General features: G+C 52.4%; 1 protein-coding gene across 11 annotated transcripts in view; it reads left to right on the forward strand.

Moving 5' to 3' along the window:
- The first annotated feature begins 3,245 nt into the window (after nucleotides 1–3,245).
- Nucleotides 3,246–19,120, forward strand: part of CACNA1E (calcium voltage-gated channel subunit alpha1 E) — a 131,240-nt gene continuing 115,365 nt past the window's right edge. For all 11 annotated transcript variants that reach the window (XR_010474231.1, XR_010474232.1, XR_010474234.1 and 8 more), the window contains exon 1: nucleotides 3,246–3,385. The gene's annotated coding sequence lies outside the window, so the exon portion shown is untranslated. The remainder of the gene's footprint in view (nucleotides 3,386–19,120) is intronic.

Below are 19,120 nucleotides of genomic sequence, written 5' to 3' on the forward strand. Positions count from 1 at the left end.
TCTTCTGCCTTCTGATTTCCAGTCTAGACAAACCCAGTTCTTTTGGGCTTTTTTTGTTGTTGCTGTTTTTCAACAGGTTGTGTTTTGCTGCCCTTTGTGCTCTCTCTTTGCTGCCCTCTGAACTGTCTCCAATTAGTTCACATCTGAAGTGGTTTTGCTTGTACCTGTGGGGAAGAGGAGGAGAAAAACTAGTTAGGCTTTTGTTCTGTGGGGAAGGAAAGCAATATTAAATAGCCAGAGGTCCTCAGGGTTACTCTACACAGTGCTGCTATATGGGAATAAGAAGGTAGGATGAGAACAGTGAAAATAGATCAAGTCTGGGTAATGTCTGCAAATAAAATGGTGCTGGGTTTGGGTGATGGGCTTGGGTGTCTCTGGGTGCTGCCATGAAGCTCAGGATGGAGCAAAGTTGGATGTTCTGGGGTATAAAAGATGCTAATTTCTGCTTAGCTGGACTCTGCAACTCTTTTTTTGGTTCTTTCCAGCCAGCACCTGGGGCTGCAAACCTGCACTCTGCATGCTTGCCTTGCCTTTGCACAACCGAGGGAAGCTCCTGTGAGTGAGCAAAGCTCATGGGGAGACCCACCTGTGGGTGGGTGCTGCTGCCTCTGCTGCTCGCTCCCCCCGGATGACAGCAGCTCGGAGCTGGGATGTCGGCACTGCTCCTGACACCGTCACTCCATATTTCATTCCTGTCTAGCTGGGTGGTGGGAGGAGATGCTCCACTTTGTCTCGGTGCTGATCAGGATTTGTCTTTTCTTTCGGGATGGGGAAGCTGATCTGCATTTGTGTCTGAGCATCTGTGGGGCTGGCAGAATTATGCACGAAATGAGTTCTCGGGGAGAGCCTTGTTTCTCCTCCCCCTCGCTGCACTAACTGGGAGCTGCTGTGCCTTGGCACTTACCAGAGAATGCAGAAGGGCTGTGCGGAGCTGTGGGGATGGGGAGATGATGGAGATGGGCGATGAATGAACCCTCAGAGTTCAATTACCCCCAGCTCCCACCACGAGCAGGTAACCATGGAGACATCTGAATCCAAGGCATCACCAGTCCCCGAGTAACAGTGTGTGTGTGTGTATATATGTATATATATATATATATACATATAAAATTTAAATAAAGGCCCTGGGCTTGTCACTGAGAAATCTGTCTCGGTGTGTTCGTGCTAGCTGCTGTGCTGGGGTCATCTGAGTTGCAGGGAGGCTGTGCAGAGCAGGATTTGGGTGCATGGTGCATGCAGGGCTGTGTGTCAGATGGTGTTAAAACTGCTTCTTGCGGGAGGCAGAAAGGTATAGTGTTAAAGGGAGCATTTGCATCCCTACCAGTGCCAGCTTGTAGCAATAATATAGGAGACATGGTGAAGAATGGGGTTTCTGATGTGTGTGGGCCCTCTGGCAGCGTCTTTTCCCTTCCATACATGCCAGAATGGCCTTGGTTGGGCTGGATTTGGGATTTTGGTGTGCAGTATCCCGGCAGTTAGTTGAGGGATTTCTATGCATCCCAAAGAAGATGAGTACTTGCAGGTTTTCCCTGTGCCTCTTCCCAGAGGTGCTGGGGCAGGAGCACACTCAGAGTGTGTGAATGAACTTGAGTGCTGAAAGAGATGTTTAAATGAAGCACTTGTCTCCAGGATTTTCTTCCTTTAGCTTCATTCAGACTTAGGGATGAAGGTTTTAAAGAGACAGCACCCAGGCTGGGTGGCATAAGTGAAGGAGGTGGCTGGGAGCCTGGTTCTGCTGCTTCCCCAGCCCTGGAGATGCCAGTAAAGCATTGCAGAGCAGTGTAGTGTCTTTGCCAAGCAAAAGTAATACAACCTTCTCCCAAAGAGTCTGCTGCCCTGGCTCTCTGGGGTGATGTGTACCCACAGTGTTATTTGTAGCTGCCCCACAGGGCTGAGTATGTGCTGAGGCAGGGGCTATGTGCCATGGGGCAGCATGTGCTGGGACTCAAGGTAAACATGAGGGCAGGGACAGATTTGGGACAGTGTTAGCAACCCTGCTGGCGCCCAGTCCTGGAAGCTTCTGAAGTTCAGGATGTTTCTGGGTACTGCCAAGTGGCACAGATTTGCTGGGATCCTGTCCAGTGTGGTGGAAGGAAAGGGAAGACCTGGAGGGACACTGGGTTGTCAGGGCATCTTGCCCACCCAAACAACCCCCTGCTTGAGGCTGCGGTGGGCTGTGTCTCAGGAAAGCCAGATTTTGGGGACTTTTGTGCAAACCAGCTTGGCTTGTACTGAGCTGTGTCATGCTAAGGTAGAATACAAAAATAGCTGTGTGCTGCTGTAGTCCAGCAGCCCCTTGGCAGCATTGCTGGGCAGCTGTGGCAGTGCTGTGGGTCTCCTTGACCGAAATGCAGAGAGCCTGTGTCACCTCCAGCTCTTCTACCCTGCACCTTCAGGTCCAGTTGTCCATGGGTGCTGCCCAGGAAGGCAAAATGGAGCCCAGGTAGGAGAAGTGGGGATGCACTTCTGCAAACATGATTTAAGAAGAGGTCTTGGTTGCTGTGGGGTGAATCTCTGGCTGATATGGAGGATCATGTCCCTCCATGTCTCTCCTTGCCCCAGCTGCCCGTGCTTTGGGTGCTGGTAAGGAGAGGTTTTGTACTGGAGAAGGGTAGGGAGCACAGAGTTATATTTTTGTGTGGGTATGTGGTGGTTGGAAGTCTTGTGCTTGCTTTTGTTTGGGAAGAGCTGTGGGGCTGTGGCCCAGGAGCAAGGTGTGTGCAAAAAGGGGGAGACCTGGGCTGCTAAACAGGGCTTGGAGAACACCAACACTGGCTAGCAGGGCAATGTGGGGGTCCTTCTCCAGCAGTCCCCAGTGTGGGACCAAGATAGTCAAATCAAACGAAGGAGCTGGGGTGTAGGTTTTTGGGTGCTGCTGCTGGGCAGGTGGCTGATCCCGGGGTGGGCAGAAACGCGGCTGTTTGCTCAGTTGTGCAACCTGTTGTTATTGCCAGCGGTGTATGCGTGTGCAAGTGGGGAGGGTGTATGTGTGTGCAAGGGGGGTTGCCTGGACGGTTTCTGCTCTGTTTTGGCGGAGCTCTGCTCTTTCCCTCCTTTGTTATCCCCCGTCTGCCCCCTCTGGTATATATGCGAGTTCCCTTTTCTCCGATTGTCAGAAATTTCTTTTCCACTGTGTAGGCAGGAGACAGATTTTAACTGTCTCTATTTTCTCCTTTTTTTTTTTTTTTTTTTGTATTTCGTTTTATCCCCCCTCCCCCTTTCCTCTCGCGTTCCTCCCTTCCCTGCTCCTCCTGTCTCTCCCTTCCTCCCTCCTTCTCCTCCCTCCCCCCGGCTCTTTTTCTCCCTTTCTATTCGAAATAATGTCTGTGGAATAATATCCCGACCTCGCCCAGCTCTCCTGACGGAGCCATGCCTTTATTGCCAGGTAAGCGGTGGCCGGCGGCGGTGGTGGCCCTGGGGACCTGCCACCCCTTCTCCCAAAGTAGACAAACCCTGTCGCCGTGGGGACATCGTGTGTGTGTTTCCCGCCCCCCCACCTCGCTGCTACCTGTTGGAGACGGCAGTCCCCGCCAGTTGGGGCTGTCTCCATCCTCCTCCTCCTCTCTTTGAGCCGTTCGGTCTCCCCTCCCTTCTCCGACGGCTTTTGTCTCCTCCTGCCCGCCGGGGATGCGCCGAGCCCCGGGCGCACGTTGCGCCCTCGCTTCGGGGAAGGAAAACGGGGGAAGGAGCCGGTGGCAAGCGGCGGAGAGAGGTGGGCTGGGGGTGCCGGGGAGCTCCCCTCCTTCTACGGGAGGATGGGGCTGCGCTTTGGGAGGGAACCCCAAGTTTGAAGCTCAACTCCCCGTTTCGCTCCTTCCCGAGGGTTTCTCGGCGCTGGGGCTCGGCCGTGGCGGGGAAAGCAGCTCTGCCCTGACAAAGTTTTTATTAAGGTAGCCTAAGAGCGGTGGGAGTACCGGCGCTTCGCTTAAGGTGGTTCTCCGGCCGGGGGAAGGGGGGCCGGGGGCAGCCGGTGGGACCCCGGGCGGTGCAGCCGGGCTGCGGCTCCGGGGCCGGGCTCAGCTGGTGGGGCTGAGGGTCCCGCTGCTCTCGGGGGAGAGTGAAGAGGGACAGTCTGTGTCGGGGGGCTGCCCTGCATGAGGTGGGGTGAACAAAAGGTGGGTTGGGGGTGTAAGCCCACATTTCTCGCCCTGCTTTGGGCACCCGAGAGTTCTGAGTGCCCTGGAGAGCCCTTGCTGGGGTGCAGGTGATGGGCTGGTGCAGCTCCAGTCCCCCTCTGCCAGCCCACAGCCTCCCAAATTCGCAGGGTCTCTGCTCTTCCTCGGGAGTGTGCAGACAGTGTGAGTGCCCCCAGCAGCCTCCCCTGCCTGCCCCGGGCACCCCATGTTTTGTGTTGTCTCCACTTTCTGTGTGTCTGGGTGCTGCTCCTAAGTTTGGTCACTGCCTGGGTGTTGGTGATGGCAGTGATGAATGAGTGGTCTCCAAAATCGGGGTTTGTTTGCCTTATTCCTGCAGCTCTCCCAGCCGCTCTTGCGTTGCACAGTGTGTGTTTCGGTGCTTGGGCTCCTGCTGTCTCTCTGCATGGCTGGAAGGATTCCAGGGGTAACTCTGCCCTATGATCCTGAACACACAAGTACTACTTGTACCCTGGACCACCCTGCTTTCCCCCATGGGCTGCATCCCCTTGAGTGGGTGATCTTATCCTGCTTTCAGTGCTGATGCCAGGCCAGGCTGGGTCCATGCTGCAGATGGAGAGGTCTGGACTCAGGATGCCGTGGGATGTGGTGACACTCTCGGCTGGTCCGGATCCACGGCCAGGGCTGTTCGGCAGATGAGGCATAGCGTTACGGAAGGTGCTGTCACAGAGATGAGACACATGTTTGCAGCCTTGGCTGCTGGTGCTGGCATCTTTGGCAAGGCTGGGGCATCATTGTCACCTGTTGAATAATTGGAAACCGAGTGCCGTCCAAGTGGGAGTGTCTTTTGGGGGGGTTGGGGGTTCCCTTCAGCTCCCTCTCCCCAAAATATTTGTGCAGTGTTGCTGGCACATGGCAACAGTGGGATGCCAGGGAATTGAGGTGTGGGGGTCTCTCTGCAGTGTGGCTCTCCAGTGGCACAGGCAGGCATGGTAGAGCCACAGGGCAGGTGTGGCAGGAGGGCTGCGCTTTCCTGGATCTGCATCTACAGGTTTGGGAGGTGGAGGAGATGGTTATGGCAACAGGCTGTCCCATGGCATCAAGATCCTTTCTGGTCTCTGCTTCTGCCTGGCTGAGTTTCCTCACTCTTCGGCAGTCTTGGAGTGCCTGCAAAATGTACACTGTAGTTTGGGATGCATTTGCATCTCATGAAACCCTGGGAGTTTCCTCTTCCTCTGTCATCACATGGGGCAGTCTAAATCTTTCCCCAGTGAAAGGCTGAGTGAGAGCATGGCCCATCCCTGTTGCACCTGGGCACCTATTTTGGGCAGGCTGATACTGAGGTGCAGAGTCTCCCTTGAGTTTCCCTGTGCTGCTGAGGGCACTGGCGATCCGAGCATGTTGGGGGGAATCTCCTAGCTGGTGGGGACTGTGACTCCCTGTGAACAGGACTGTCCCTGTGGCCGTGTGAGGCTGCAGCCCCCTGCGCCCCATCCCTGGTGTGGTTGAGTCAGTGCACCCACCCACTGCATCCCCTGCGTGAGTCACAGGCTTTTCATACACTGGTGTGAATCACTCACAGCCACACTGATGACTTTAGTGACAGCTAAAAAGAAAACGATCCCCTCATCTCTACCCCATCACTGCTACTGCTACCACTGGGCTCCTTCCTCACAGTGACCCAAAAAAACTTGACATTTGCACCCTGGTGATGGAAGTTGGAGTTTCTGCTAACTTTCTGCATCCTGTGGTTGGGCTGATCCATGGATGCCACTGAGGATGCTCATGGCTGAAATGAATGGGTGGACACTGAGGTGACAGTGCCTTGGTGCTAAGGCAGCTCCACTTGCTAGATTGGGGTGAGTCTGGCTGTGTGCTGAGCCATCCCTCTTCTCTTCCCTGCACTTTGGGCCAGCTTTCCCCAAGGTTGTTCTGCTTTCTACCTCTGTCTCTCTGGGGACCACATATGGAGATCTGGAGGGCCACCCAGGTGATCTGCTCTTCCCTCTCCCCCAGCCCGCTGGGGTGGAGCAGGACCGTCTGGACCCCAGTGTGAGCAGCTGGTGATGAGCAAGAGTTGTCAGGAAAAAAGCCAGATCCCTCCTATGGCTTCGGCTGCTCCTCTCCCCAGTGCTGCTGGCTGGCAGATGGTCACGGCCAGCAGCTCGGCTGGTGGCTGGGATGCTCTTTGCTCCCCAGCCAGAGGCTGGAGCTGTGTCTCTGCTGGCCCCCCTGGGGCCGGAGGTGACTGTTTTAACACAGGGAAGATGCTTGTTAATTAATCTCCCCAGGGTTTGCTGCCTGTCACCTTCCTGGCTCTGCTGGAGGGAGCCCTAAGTGGGGGGTTGGAGGAGGCTAGGGGGGTACTGCCTTCTCCCGTCTGCTTGGGCAGGGGATCGAGGCAATCCTGCATCCCTCACCACCAGATACAGGCTCGCTAGGAATTAGTGGAGCATCCCTGTGTCCCCAGTCAAGCAGTGCAATTGGGGAGGGGGGCATATTAAATAAATCTGGTGCATGGCACCTCTGCAGAGCTCCAGGGGAAGGCACAGGCGAGAAGCGGATCAGACAGACTTCCTGGGTGTCTTCCGGGTTCCAACCCACCCCTTGGCCATCTCCCGCATCCCTTCTCTACTGCTTTGATTTATCACTGCCTGTTGCTTTTGCAAAAGCTCTTCCTGCCCTTCCCTCCTGGTGCCGGCTCCCCACCAGCACGTCCCCTCCTTCCTTCCTGCTCCCCGCGGCTGAAATGAAGTGCTGGAGTATTTCAGGGATGTCAAAACATACCATTAGTCACAGCCGTGAGGCCTCGCACCCGGGGAGAGGCTGCCGAGCTCTCTGTCAGACTGAGAAATGAGCAGGGCCAGTGGGAGCCGGAGGTGAAGGCTCGGGCTGGGGTTTTTCCCTTTCCAATATCTCTGGCATCATCCTGACTTTGCTCTGAGCAGTGGGTTGGATCAGAGGTTCCCTGGCATCAGTTATTCCGTAATTCACCTGTGATGTTGAGAAGTGGTATCTGCAAAATTAGGGGCTAGGTACCCCTTTGCTTTGCTGGGAGTTTCTTCCCAAAAATACCATGCCAAGGCGACCCTCCAACTATGCCCAGCTCCTGTGTCAGTTATCAGCTCAGAAGGGATGTTTTCTTCCTCTTCAGCATGGGGAGGTGGTATCTTTAGAGCTTTCCATGCTGGGTTACATGATGTCTGTCTCCAAGGCCACCTCTTGTGTATTTAAATAAAATATTGGGTTTCCCAGGCAGTTGTTTAAATGAGGTGGCATGGGCACCAAAACAACCTCTCCCTTTGTGGGCACAGAGCCCTGCTTGCCATCCACAAGCATCCATGCATCCCTGCCTGGTTTGAGTTCCTTGTTCTTCTGTTTCTTTAGTACCAAAATACTCTATTTCCTTTCAGTGAACAAGCAGGGAATGAGGGATCCTGTTAAAAACACTCCAGGCTCCTGGTCTAAAGCACCTGTTTGATGGCACGGGCAAGATGGTAGAGATGCCCGAGCCTGATTTTGGCTTAGTCTGGTGCTTCTCCCCTGACTTAGTCGAGTGGCAGAAAGCTCAAACTTGCCAAGCTCCCTGTGGAAAAAGGGTTGAGCTTCATCTTTCCCTGTGATTCTCCAAGAGCTCCTGCCTAAAAATAAGCACCAAACCAGTCAGAAAAGGTGCCTTAAAGCACGTAGGTGTAGCCAGGCTTGTGTGATGATGAGCCTTGCCCCTGTGAGCTGATCCCTGGAGAGGGCCAATTAAGCTGTGGCTAATATTTTTTTATGAAGCTTTCTGGTTCAGCAAAGCATTTGCATTTCCCCTGCCTTGTTTTTTCAAGCTGCAGGCGGAAGGTGGGCTTTAACCCCTCGTTGCCCTGAGTGCGGTGAGGGGTCCGTCTGCTTCGTGCCGTCCAACTGGGACCAGTGTGAGTGCTTTTAGGAAACCGGTCCATGCTCGGCAGCTTGTTTGATGTTGACCTGTCCTTGAGGGTGACTTTTGGGGATGGGTGCTGAATGGTGAAGGGATCTGTGCAGCCTGGCAGAGCCCTGGGGAGCAAAATTCTTCCTGCAGGCAGAGCGAGCCCACTCTCCAAAACCAGGGCAGGGTGCAGGCAGCTGCCTGCACTGCTCTGCCTGCCGCGGGGTGCGAGTCTTGCTGGGTTTGCGGTGGTGGGAGCACACAAGCGCAGCTCCAGAGAGGAACCCCGGCTGTGTTCTGCGCTCCAGACTTGGATCCGAGCCTTGTGGTGGGGGGGGAGGGAAAAGCAAACCTCTACCCCCCAGCCTGATGGCATCTGCTATGCAAAGCTGGTGTGTGTTTGCTGAGGCTTCCTGAGCAGGGCTGGGAAATAAGACCCAGCTTAAAATTAATTAAGCCGGGTCCTGCAAGGAAAGGAGCACCTTTGCTGCACATTTTGTGCCCTGTACGAGCCCTGCGGTGGGCCAGGTTGGTGACTTCTACGTTGGCTGCATAGTGAGTTTTGATTGAAATCTTGCGTGCTGACTGTGCCTGAGAAAATCAGGCTTATAACTAATGGGAGTAGCTCAAGACGGTGGCTAATTACCATGATTAACTGAGCAACAGTTTGGGTGACTCTTCCTTCTGCTCTGCGCTCTGTCAATCATCCCAGCCTCCGGGGACCAGCTGCAGCCCCCATGGGGGTAGGATGGTACTCCACTTATACAGAGGGGTGGGGAGAGGGGTGGGAGATGATATGCAGCCCCCTGGCAGTGGGGTGGTCTGTCTGGCCATCACAACTGCTCTGCTCTCCAGATAAATAGGGTTTTTGCTCTCTGAAGGCAGCTGGTGAGGGGGCATTGGTGCTGTGGGCATGGCTGGAGCTGGGACACCTCCTGGGAGGTGATATGGGGTGAGAAACTCTGACTTAAAAGCTTGGGATGGGGCATGAGGGACATACTGGGAAACAGGGTCCACCTGTCAAGTTTTCCCCATCCATTCCTCCTCTGTGAGATTTTTTTTTCCCCACCCCTAGTTGGGTCCCCTTTTAATTTCTGCCACATCAGACAATGACTTTAGCAGTTTGATCAGCAGCTTTACTAAGAAACCTTATAAAAACCTGTTTACAAAACACAGCTCCGCTGATGCTAAGTGAGTCTGGTTCTGTGGGCTGCTGCTCGCCGACTCCGCTCAAAATGTGTCACTTGCACCGATGGTTATTTTTAGAGAGACGAGGTTTGCAAAATGCAAAGGCTGGGCAGGTTTTTCCAGGGTGCCAGTTTCCTGGGAGGAGGAAGGGGGGTTTGGGGTGATCTTTTGCTTTGTGCTGGTGTGTGTGGCCGCTGCGTTCAGTGGCATCATCCCTCAAGATGATGTTCACGTGGCTTTTCTTGTCTACACAGGGATTTATAAACCCTTTACATGCCTTTCTTTTTTTTCCTTTATCCTGGTCCTGCTTGCTTTGTCTTCAGTGATACTCCTGTATCCTGATTCCATCTTCGGTGGCTGGTGCTTCTCTGAAGGTCTCTGGTCTCTCTGTGCGTCCCTGCCTGTCCTGCCTGCTCCTCTCCTTGCCTACAGCTCCTCTGTCATGAGGATGTGAAGGATGCCCTTGAACTCCTGCTTCTCATGTGTTGGGGCAATGCTGGGCAAGGAAAGGAGGAAAACGGCTCCCTGAAGTGCAGCTTGGTGGCCCGGGGAGTCAATGGGCATCCTGCACGTTGGACCAGTACATTGTGACAGGGTCTGGTGGCCACTCATGGAGGTTTCCCCGGTCTCGAAGACAACAGTTTGGCTGATGTTGAAATGCTTCCATGGTGTGAAGCTGGTTTGCACCAGGCAAAATCAAGTGAGAGAGAGGTGAGGAGAGGGTAGAAGCTTTAAATCCACTCAAATTCAATGTTGTATGTTGGAATAAAGATTTGAAGGCTTTAGGCTCAAAAGCCATTTTTTAAATCTGGTGGTGTTTTTCTTCTGATGGATGTGATATAAAAAGCAAAATTGAAATGAAGCGTGTCTGCTGTGTTGGAGTAGACAGTTTCCACCAGCTACAAATGAATTCCCCCTCCTCCCCGGCTTCTCCTGGCACTCTTTTCTACCAGCAACTTCCAGAGCTGACACCTTCTTTGCTCAGCAGGTCTCTCCTGCCCCTGCATGCTCCCTCTGTGCACCCTGGGCTGGCAGCACTCCTATGTGTTATTAAAAGTCTGGGAGGGACAATTTCTCTCTCTGCTGCAGGATTTTACTGTTATCCCAGTGAGTAGTAGCCTCAGTCCTTGCTCCTGTGTAGGGCCTTTGGAGATGTGTTGCTTTTCTTCCAGCAGAGCTGGGCATGGCGCTGGGCAGTGGGGATGCTGTAGCTGGCTCTGCTCTGCCTCTTTCTTTTCCAGTGCCTGTTTCCAGCCAAGTGCCAAAACTTACTCAGCTGTTCGCATGTCTCACTCGACTCACTTGTGACTGTCGTGACTTTTGTTTTAGTCACTTTATCTGTTTTTGCTCATGCAGAAAGCTGTTAGTGTTGCTGGGAGGGTTTATTAGCCTCGAAGCTGTCACCTGTTTCCTACTTGTTATTCCAGGTAGTTAATTTTCTTTCTGCTTCTTGAGAGCAGGAGCTTGTTTTCTGTGTATTTCCCTCTGTAGGAAGGCCAGATTTCTATCCTCTGCCCTGGACAGGGCTGCTGAGGTGGTGAAGAGGGCTTTGATGTGCCCGAGGATGGGGCTGTGGCTCGGATCCACCGCTATCCATCCTTGGGATTTCTGGGTGACTCAAGCTTCCTCGGAGCGAAAGCTGCAATCTGAATTAATGTTTTAATTATCTCGGTCTCTTCCCCGAGGACTGTTCTCTTTGTTTTTAATTTTGGAAAGCTCTCATATGCGATCTCTCTCTCTTCCTGCTCCCATCAGCTGTGCCATGCGGGAAGCCAGCCGAAGGCGTGGATGCTTTCCCTGGCGTGAAACATGGGTGGCTATCGGGAGCAGATGGGCAGCTCAGGTACTGACCCCACTGAGGCTCCTGCTGCAATCCCTGCGCCCCAAAACAGGCGAGTTTGTATGTGCTGGACCTGTAACTGTGAGGGGTGGGGGTGTTCTGTGCCCTGGGGATGGCACCTGAGGTGCAGAGGATGGAGACGATTCCTGGGGCTGATGAACACCATCACTTCTGCGCCGAAGTGAGGTCAGTTCTCAGCAGCACTGTGTTCCTCCTGCCTGGGGAGGTGGCTCTGAGGCACTGCTGCTTGTTTCTCTGTCCCTGGAAAAGGGGGAGAAAGCAAAGCATGTGTGCACACATGTATGTGATGCTCTAGCCCTCTCACCGGCAGTGCCAGTGCAGGAGACCTGGGGTGAGGCGATAAGAAGAAAAGCTGAAGCTGCTCTATTGGATCAAATATGTATTTTATTAATAAAAAGGCTTATGCTGTGATTGGAGTACCCTACAGCAGGAGCAGTGTTGTGTCAAAGTGAAGATTTAGATGCTTTAAAAAAAAAAAATCAAGTTGGACAGACATGAGAGGGCAACTTATGTTTTAATCTTGCTCTGTTATTCATCAGCGCCCTTTATAATTCAGGGTTGCTTTTATGTTAGAGGAGATCAGACTTGGCAAATAGGTGAAATGTGGTTCCTGGAGCTACAGAATAAGTACTGAGGCTTGACATTTCTCACTTTCAGGTGGTATTGGATTCTTGCTATTAGAAAACACGAGTACCCTGTACCAGGAACCGATCACCCGATCTCAGGCTCTTGTAGCACATCAATAATGATGTTGCTTTATGGGACTGTGTTGAGACATGCTTATCCCTGCCCAGGTGGAGCTGTTTTGCTGTGGTGCTCTAAATTGTACTGGAATCCTGGGGTGGGAAGGACCCTTGCACAAATAGAGGTCTCATCTGTATTTTTTTGTGTGTAGAATGAGGATTGAGGGAGATCTTTGAGCGCTGACCTTCCCAACACCTGCCTCAACATGGAGCTTCTCTGAGGTTGGACCGGGTAGATGTAGTCAACAGAAAGAGGTGATGCTGCGATGGCTCTTGCTGTGCATCACTGGAAGGAGAAGACAAACAACCTCCCTCAGGCTGTGCACAGTTGCCAGCACAATATAAAAAAGTTGTCTGGAGGAGTGTTTAATGTGCTTCCAAAGGGCTGGGGGGAAGGGGGTATAGGTGACTTGAAAAGGTCTCCGTGTGTGCTGGTTGCACTAAATGTCTTTGTTTGAATTTTAGCCCCTTTTCTTCTCTCCTTTCTTTTTATTTTTTGGGGGTCTCTCATTTTGTGGCTTTAGGGGTTGGATGCTGCAGGCTCTGGGCTGCTCTATCCTGCTGTTTCCTCTAGTCAAGGAGATGCAAACATTGCATCGGGATGTAGAAACGTGAAAGTTTTGATTTATGTTCTAAAAAATGCGCTGAAAAACATTAATGCTTCTTGTATTCATATCTTTAGGTCTGTTTCTGCTTTCTGAAACTTTAGGACCGAAGAGGGAGAGGAGGAAGGGCTAGAAGGGACTTCTGGTCTGGTCCTGTTTTGGCTGTGGAGCGGTTTATTCTGGTGCCCTCTCAGTGACGCTTGGTGTGGTTGAGGATGCTTTTGACCCCATTTCATCTTGATGCCAAACAACTGCGTTTCTTCCAATGTTTTCTCCAAACTCACGTTTCTTCATATTGTAGGTTTTTTTTTTTTTTTTTTCTGGAGTCTTTTCGGTAAATCAGCATCTTCCTTGGTTTGGTGTTCTGTGTGTGTGTGGTGGGTTTTGTTGTTGTTGTTGCTTTGTTTTTCTTCCCCTGAGGCCTCAGTGGCTGGGGTTGCTTTGGGGATTGTCAGGCACTGCTGCTCATCTAGTGCTGAGGCAGGATTGCATCCCTGTATCAGGGTGTGTGGGGCTGGTCCAGCCTTTCCTCCTCTGTGAGCTTGGTTTTCCCTGATTTCTTGCCTCCAGGCCCCGGGGTTTTCAGAACAAACCAAAACATCATTAGACTTGCAGGATCCCTCAGGCACACAGTGGTGGGTTGGGATGGTAGCCGGTCCCTGGCTCCGTGGGGGTGGCCTGGGGGCTGAGATTCGGTTGGAGCATCCCTACGGGGATGTGCCCTGCACTGGGGCTGGACAAGCTTGGATGCTGCAGGTGGATGGTACCACCACAACCCTCTCTCACACTGGTAGGGTGGGAGAAACACGTGGAGAAACCCTGCAAGGAAGAGGAGGGAGAGCTCGCCCCAGCCACAAAGTGAGGGCTTGGCCACCCACTTGTGTCTGCCTGTGCTGCTGGGGACCATCTCCCTCTCCGGTGCAGGACGGGTTGTTAGTCACACGCTGCTGGCATTAGTCATGTTGCGAAGCACTTCAGGACCAAGGTGGTGATGCCTGCGTGAGCTGGGAGAGTCATGGGTAGAGCCTATTTTTAACAAGGATCACTTTGGATGCAGAGGGGATTAACTGGTCCCAGTGCAGCAGCTGGTTGCAGGACACTGGGAGGGTGGGGAAAGCTGTGATGGGAGCTGCAGGAGATGTGGGTGATGCAGCCCCAGGTGGGCACCCATGGGCTTTCCCCTTCTGCACCCTGGGGCTGTGCCACTGCAGTGAGGGGCTCGCTGCCCAAGGCTTTTCTGGATGGAAAACATATGGCTGGGTTGGAGCTGGCCCTGGGGATGCTGAGGAGCATCAGGAGCTCCATGCAGGCTTGGCTGGTGCCAAGTCCCTGTCCCTTGTCCCCTGCCATGCGCTGCTGTGACTGGGCACTTGGCACAGGAGCGAGTCTGAGCCCTGCACATCACCGTGGGGGATGTGGTGGTCCTCAGGATGGAGCACAACCATGAGGATGGGTGAAGGTGGGCCAGGTCATATCAGCACTTGTCTCTTCTGGCAGCCGTGAATAAGTCCCTTTAGGTGACAGCGTGGTGAATTCGCTCTCCATTGGGCAGAGTGAGGCCAGCCTATGGTCCCATGGCCCCGCCACAGGTTTTACTACTTAAATAACAAGCTGCTGAGTGGAGGCTGCACATGAAAGTAGCAGCGAGGGACCACAGTTAGTGTTGTGCTTTAGAAACGAAACATGACATTAATCTGTTAGGGAAGGTGTTTTTCTTTTCTGCTTCTTCCTTTTGACTTAATAATTTGGTATTCACAGCACAGGGAATTTCTGAGGGATGACATGAGGCTGTTTCTACTATGGGCTGTGTGGTTTTCTTTTTTTTTTTTTTTCCTCACTACAGTAGCATTAGAAATTTATCATCACTTCTCTGCTTTTGGGACCATTTTTTTCCCCCTGGTATATGGAATTAGCAAATTTGGAATAAATGTGATCTGTTAGTCATTTTAAGCAGACTGCATGTACGTGGTGCCCCACATCTTGTGGCAAACTGGTACTTTTAGAAATGTTCTGTACTGGCCTCATGTTAAAGCTCCTTTGGGCTGCAGAGAGCACCTGAGCCTCTTTAGAGGATGCATTGCTTGGTATGTAGCATCCTTGGGCAAAACCTTAAGGATTAGGCTGTGCAGTGGGGTCTGTGCCTGTAGCACTGCTTCCTGGGCTCCAGATGTGTCGGGCCACATCTGGACCAAGCAGTGCACCATAGCTATGCACTTAGTGTTGTGGTCTTCATGTGAACTGCTCACTTTGATTTTTTTTCAGATGGGATTGCAGAGTCTGCAGGCAAAAGGAGCCTGACCCAGAGGCATTGTCTCAGCTCCCGGCTGGAGATCCAAGCTGTCTGGAAAGAGTATAAAAACACTACAGACTATTCTTGCCTTTGAAGAAGTTTCTCTGCGGGGGTAACTTGGGTGCTGAGGCCATGTTGAGACTTGTGTCTAGAAGTTCCTTGGTGGCTCTGTGTGATCTGCAGCCAAACTGCCCTCCCCAACACCGTGGGGGTGCTGACTGCTTGGGAGCTGCTTTGCAGATGACTTGACAATTGCTTTGTGCACTTACTGTGTTAACAAGCTTCACCTGCTGAATTCCTGGGGCCAGGTTTCCAGTGCAAAATAAAAATGAGTGTGGCTGAAATGAGCCACAAGCGTGAGTGGGGAGAGAAGTAGGTTGGGGAGGGGTGTGGGTGTTCCAGCAGCCTGACCTGTGGTCAGCATTGGGTGACACAAGGTGTCTCAGGAGGTGCAGGAAGGACAAATACTGGGAGCCCTGCAGATGCATATTAACATTGAGTGGCTCATCTTTCATGGAGTGAGATGCTATCTGCATGTGCAAGGCCAGCAATGGATGGGGAGATGTCCTGAGGGTGCGTGGGATGTACCTGGGAGATGCCTGGTACTTGGGGTGTCTGCTCTGGTCTGTACTTGGCTGACAAAGGGAGGGATCCATGTGTAGGAGCAGCTTTGGCTTTGAAGGTGTTCAGTACTTTGGCTCAAGGGTGATTTTGGCGGAGAGATGAGAGAGGTTTATGTTTTGATGTCCAGCTTGTGCTTCCTCAAAGAGGGATTGTGTCCAAGACAGGGAAGGGCTGGACAAAAAGCCTTCTTCCTCCCCGGTGGGATGCTAGAGTTGTTTCACTTGGAGGCTTTGGGCAAGAAAAAAGGACCAGGATAAACCAGTTGCCTTCACCTGTTTTCCTGGACCTCAGTCTACGTTATAAGCTGAGTATCACTTATGGAGGGGGTGATGAGCTGAGCGTCGCTTGCAGAGGGTGATGGGGCTGGGTGCTTGCTGGCTTTAAGCAGCTTCTGTTTTCAGCTGGGGACAGTAACAACTTGCTGGCCTCTTTGTAAGGGCTGTCCGGCCCATCACAGTTAGAAAAAAGCATGTAAAACCCAAGGAAACAGGAGTGTTCATTCCTCGGTGGTGGTTCTGTGCTAGTGTGTAGCATGATGGTGTTTTAATACAGCCCCAGACAGACCAACAGGTGCTGGAGAAAAGCAGGAGCCCTCGCAAGCAGTTCTGCTGGCTGCTAACATACCCACAAGGTTTAAACTCCCCAAATGACCTGGTTTAAACCCTAAATGTTGTATAGAAGTCGTGTATCAACTCCAGCCTGGGAAGGTGGATGTGTTGACATGGTACCCTCCTGGGAGGGATGAAGTTTGGTTGCTGCCACTTGGAGGGATGGAGGTGGGGAGCTGGAGATAGCAAAGGATAATTTCTTGGATCATCCCAGCTTGCTCAAACATCTTGCTGGTGCTCTGAACCCTGCCAGCAGACGGTGGATGGCTGGCATGGGAAAATCAATGGCATTAAACTATTTAGGAAAGAGCGAGTGGGCAAGAGAAGAGAGGGGGAGTGATGCTGCCAAAAATAGCATTGCCTGTTTCTGAGTCGCCAAGGCTCTGAAAGTGAATGGTCTGTGCTCTTGTCCAGAATGAGCATGCAGGAGGGTATGGTGGTGAGGGGGGGCAGTGCCGAATTTCGTGGCAGCGCCAGGGAGAAACCCCCGGGCGGCCGCAGGCTGAGCGACATACGCCGGCAGTCTCGCACTGCCGGTCCTCAGCCATCCTCGAGATGTCTAAAAATTACAGATGGCAGTTTCCTAGTGTAAAAAAGAGCTGCGTGCCGCCCGCGGAAGAGCCTCGTCTGCCTTCCTGGAGCTGGAGAGGGATGGGTGGGGGGGCCACTGATTAGCAGCCGCTTCCATGCCGTCGCAACGTAATTGCCGATGTTTGCAAATATGGCAAAGTCCAAGCTCCAAGCACACGTGCTGCTGTAAAAGGGCCAATTTTGTGATAGTTATGAGCTAATTCAGCTGTCGGGCATCATTTCAGTAGAGAGATGAGGATGATGAGTGAAGCTTGGGGCAGAGAAATGCTCCTTCCAGCTCTGTGCCTGGTCTGGCTGCTCAACCAGGACTGTGGAGGATGCTGGACTGGTGTGCATCTTAAGAAATACAAGGAGTGGTGTGAGAAATAGGATATACGTTGCTCTTTCCCTGCTGGGTCTTCCCAGGCTCTTGCTATCAGCAGTGCAGAGCTTGGCGGTTGCATCTGGGTTGTTATTCCCAGCTGTGCCTGCCCTCCTCTCCTCCACAAATTAGTCTCATCCTTATTTTGAGCTCGTTTGCGCCATGCATAAGTGTCCCAGCAAGCAGTTATCTGTGCTTCAGAGGGATGAAATGCCACAAATAAAGAGGAGAAGGGGGAGGCAGTCATGGTGTTAGCAGCTCAGTGCCAGAAATTGTAGCAAACTGATAAAAGAACGGAAAGTGGAGCTGAATAAGCTCTGGTGGAAAGAAGAAACACTTTGAGGAGGAGAGGAAGCCCGACGACGGTAAGGTGGTGGCTTTGATCCCAAAGGGAGGTGCTGGAATTGCTGGCACTAAGAGGGGCAGGCGGTGGGTGATAAAGCACTGTTGTTGCTGGGGTTTGGAGGGGGAATTGTCACAAGGGTTGGGGGCAAAGCTGAGTTGTTGGAGGGAGAGGAGCCCAGTGACAGCAGATGGGGTACAGCTGGATGTATGCAAAAGAGCAGCACCTAAAAATGCTGTGTATTTTTCTTGCCTGGGTGGTTTCCAGGAGCTCTAACCTTTCCCTTGGCACCTTGGTGAAGTGGCTGGGCTCGTGCCAAGGCTGGCTTAGCCAGTGGGGTCTGGGAGCACTGATGCCTTTAGATGCCATGAGGAATCACCCAGGCTTTCCAAAGGGATTTGGTGGTGTCTCCTGAGGATGAGAGAGGCCCCTGGGAGTTCCCAGGGGCGTGTGTTGGGTGGGAGGTGAGGACTGGGTGTTTGAGCCAGGTCATTTGTCCCAGTGGTAAAAGCAGGATTGCTGAAATATTCTTTTTAGCTCCCCACTAGTTTTCCTCCATACTGTAGGAGATCAGGGAGAAACTGGGCTCTGGGGGTGTGTAGCAGCTGAGGGTGGCAGGGACAGGTGAGGATGAGGAGGGATGGGGCTGGCCCATGAGCAGCTGAGTGTCCCAGGACACGTTCTCCTTACCCAGCAGGGAAGCTTGTTGCTTGCTGAAGGCTCCTCAAAGCCTGATTTGTGCATCTGTTGTGTTGACAGGCAAGAAATACCTTTTTGTTGTCTAATTATCCCAAAGCAGCTCAAGCCAGGGTATAAGGTAAAATGCAAATCTGCTTAGTTCTCTGCAGTGTGTGAGGTAAAGAGGGAAGGGTTGTAGAAAACCTGGGTGAAGGAGCAAAAGGAAAACCTGCCTTTCCTCCTTGGAGGTTGAACTGGGAAGGTCTCACTCTGTTCATGTGGTGATTTGGGACTCTGCCAGGTCCTTGTGGTTGTGTCTGGAGCTGCTGGTGAGGACCTCACAGCGGAGGATGCACAGCACACTTTCTTCCCCAACTCGTCAGCATGGCAGGACAGATGATCTTCCATCCTCTTCTTCACCGTTCATTTGTGCAAGAGACATTTTCTTTTTTCCTGAACAAACAATAAGACCTTTTCAGAAAGTCTTTGTACATAATGAGAACAAAAGTCAAAGAAGAATAAAGCCTGCCGTTGCTCACCTTTAAAGCATCCTTTTGTTTTAACCTCTCAGGGGTGCTGTGACTCCTTGTGCCAGGAATCTGATGTCTGCATGATCGTATAATTACCTTCGCAGGCCCATTAAGTAATGACACACATTGTGGTTTGTGAGTCACCTCGGCAAAGGCACCATTGGAAACGAGAACTTTTTCCTCCCTGGCTTTGCCAGGTTAAACAGGAATTTTGTTGTTATTTTTTGCTGTGAAGTTTCCAGGCTGGAGGGAAGGAGGGCAGTCCCAAAGCGGTGGGGAAAAGCAAGGAGGGAGTGCAGACAGCTGGCCTGGGAGACAGCCACGGGATGCTGTCCTCCTGCTGTGCTGTAGTCCCAGCTGTCCGTGTGTCCTTCCTGTCACATCCCAGCATGCAGTTCCTGGCTAAGCGAGATATTTTTGGAGAAGCTGTAAGCTGTAGTGTGAAACCAGAATTGGAGCAATTCCTGGGATGTACAAGGTGCCTTCCAGACCCACAACCAACCCATGGAGCATCTCCCTGGTGTCAGGGTCCATCTTGGGATCATGTGTGTTCAGCCTGCCTTGGCATGGGGGAGCAAACTGTTCCCGGGGCAGTGCTCAGGAGGCCTGGATGCTTCATATCTTCCTGTTCTTTTCCTTCTGTATTTACTTGAAATCTTCTTTGCATCCGTGGTTTCCAGTTGGCCTGGGT

The sequence above is a fragment of the Columba livia genome, chromosome 8, assembly GCF_036013475.1.
Source record: "Columba livia isolate bColLiv1 breed racing homer chromosome 8, bColLiv1.pat.W.v2, whole genome shotgun sequence".
NCBI lineage: Eukaryota > Metazoa > Chordata > Aves > Columbiformes > Columbidae > Columba > Columba livia.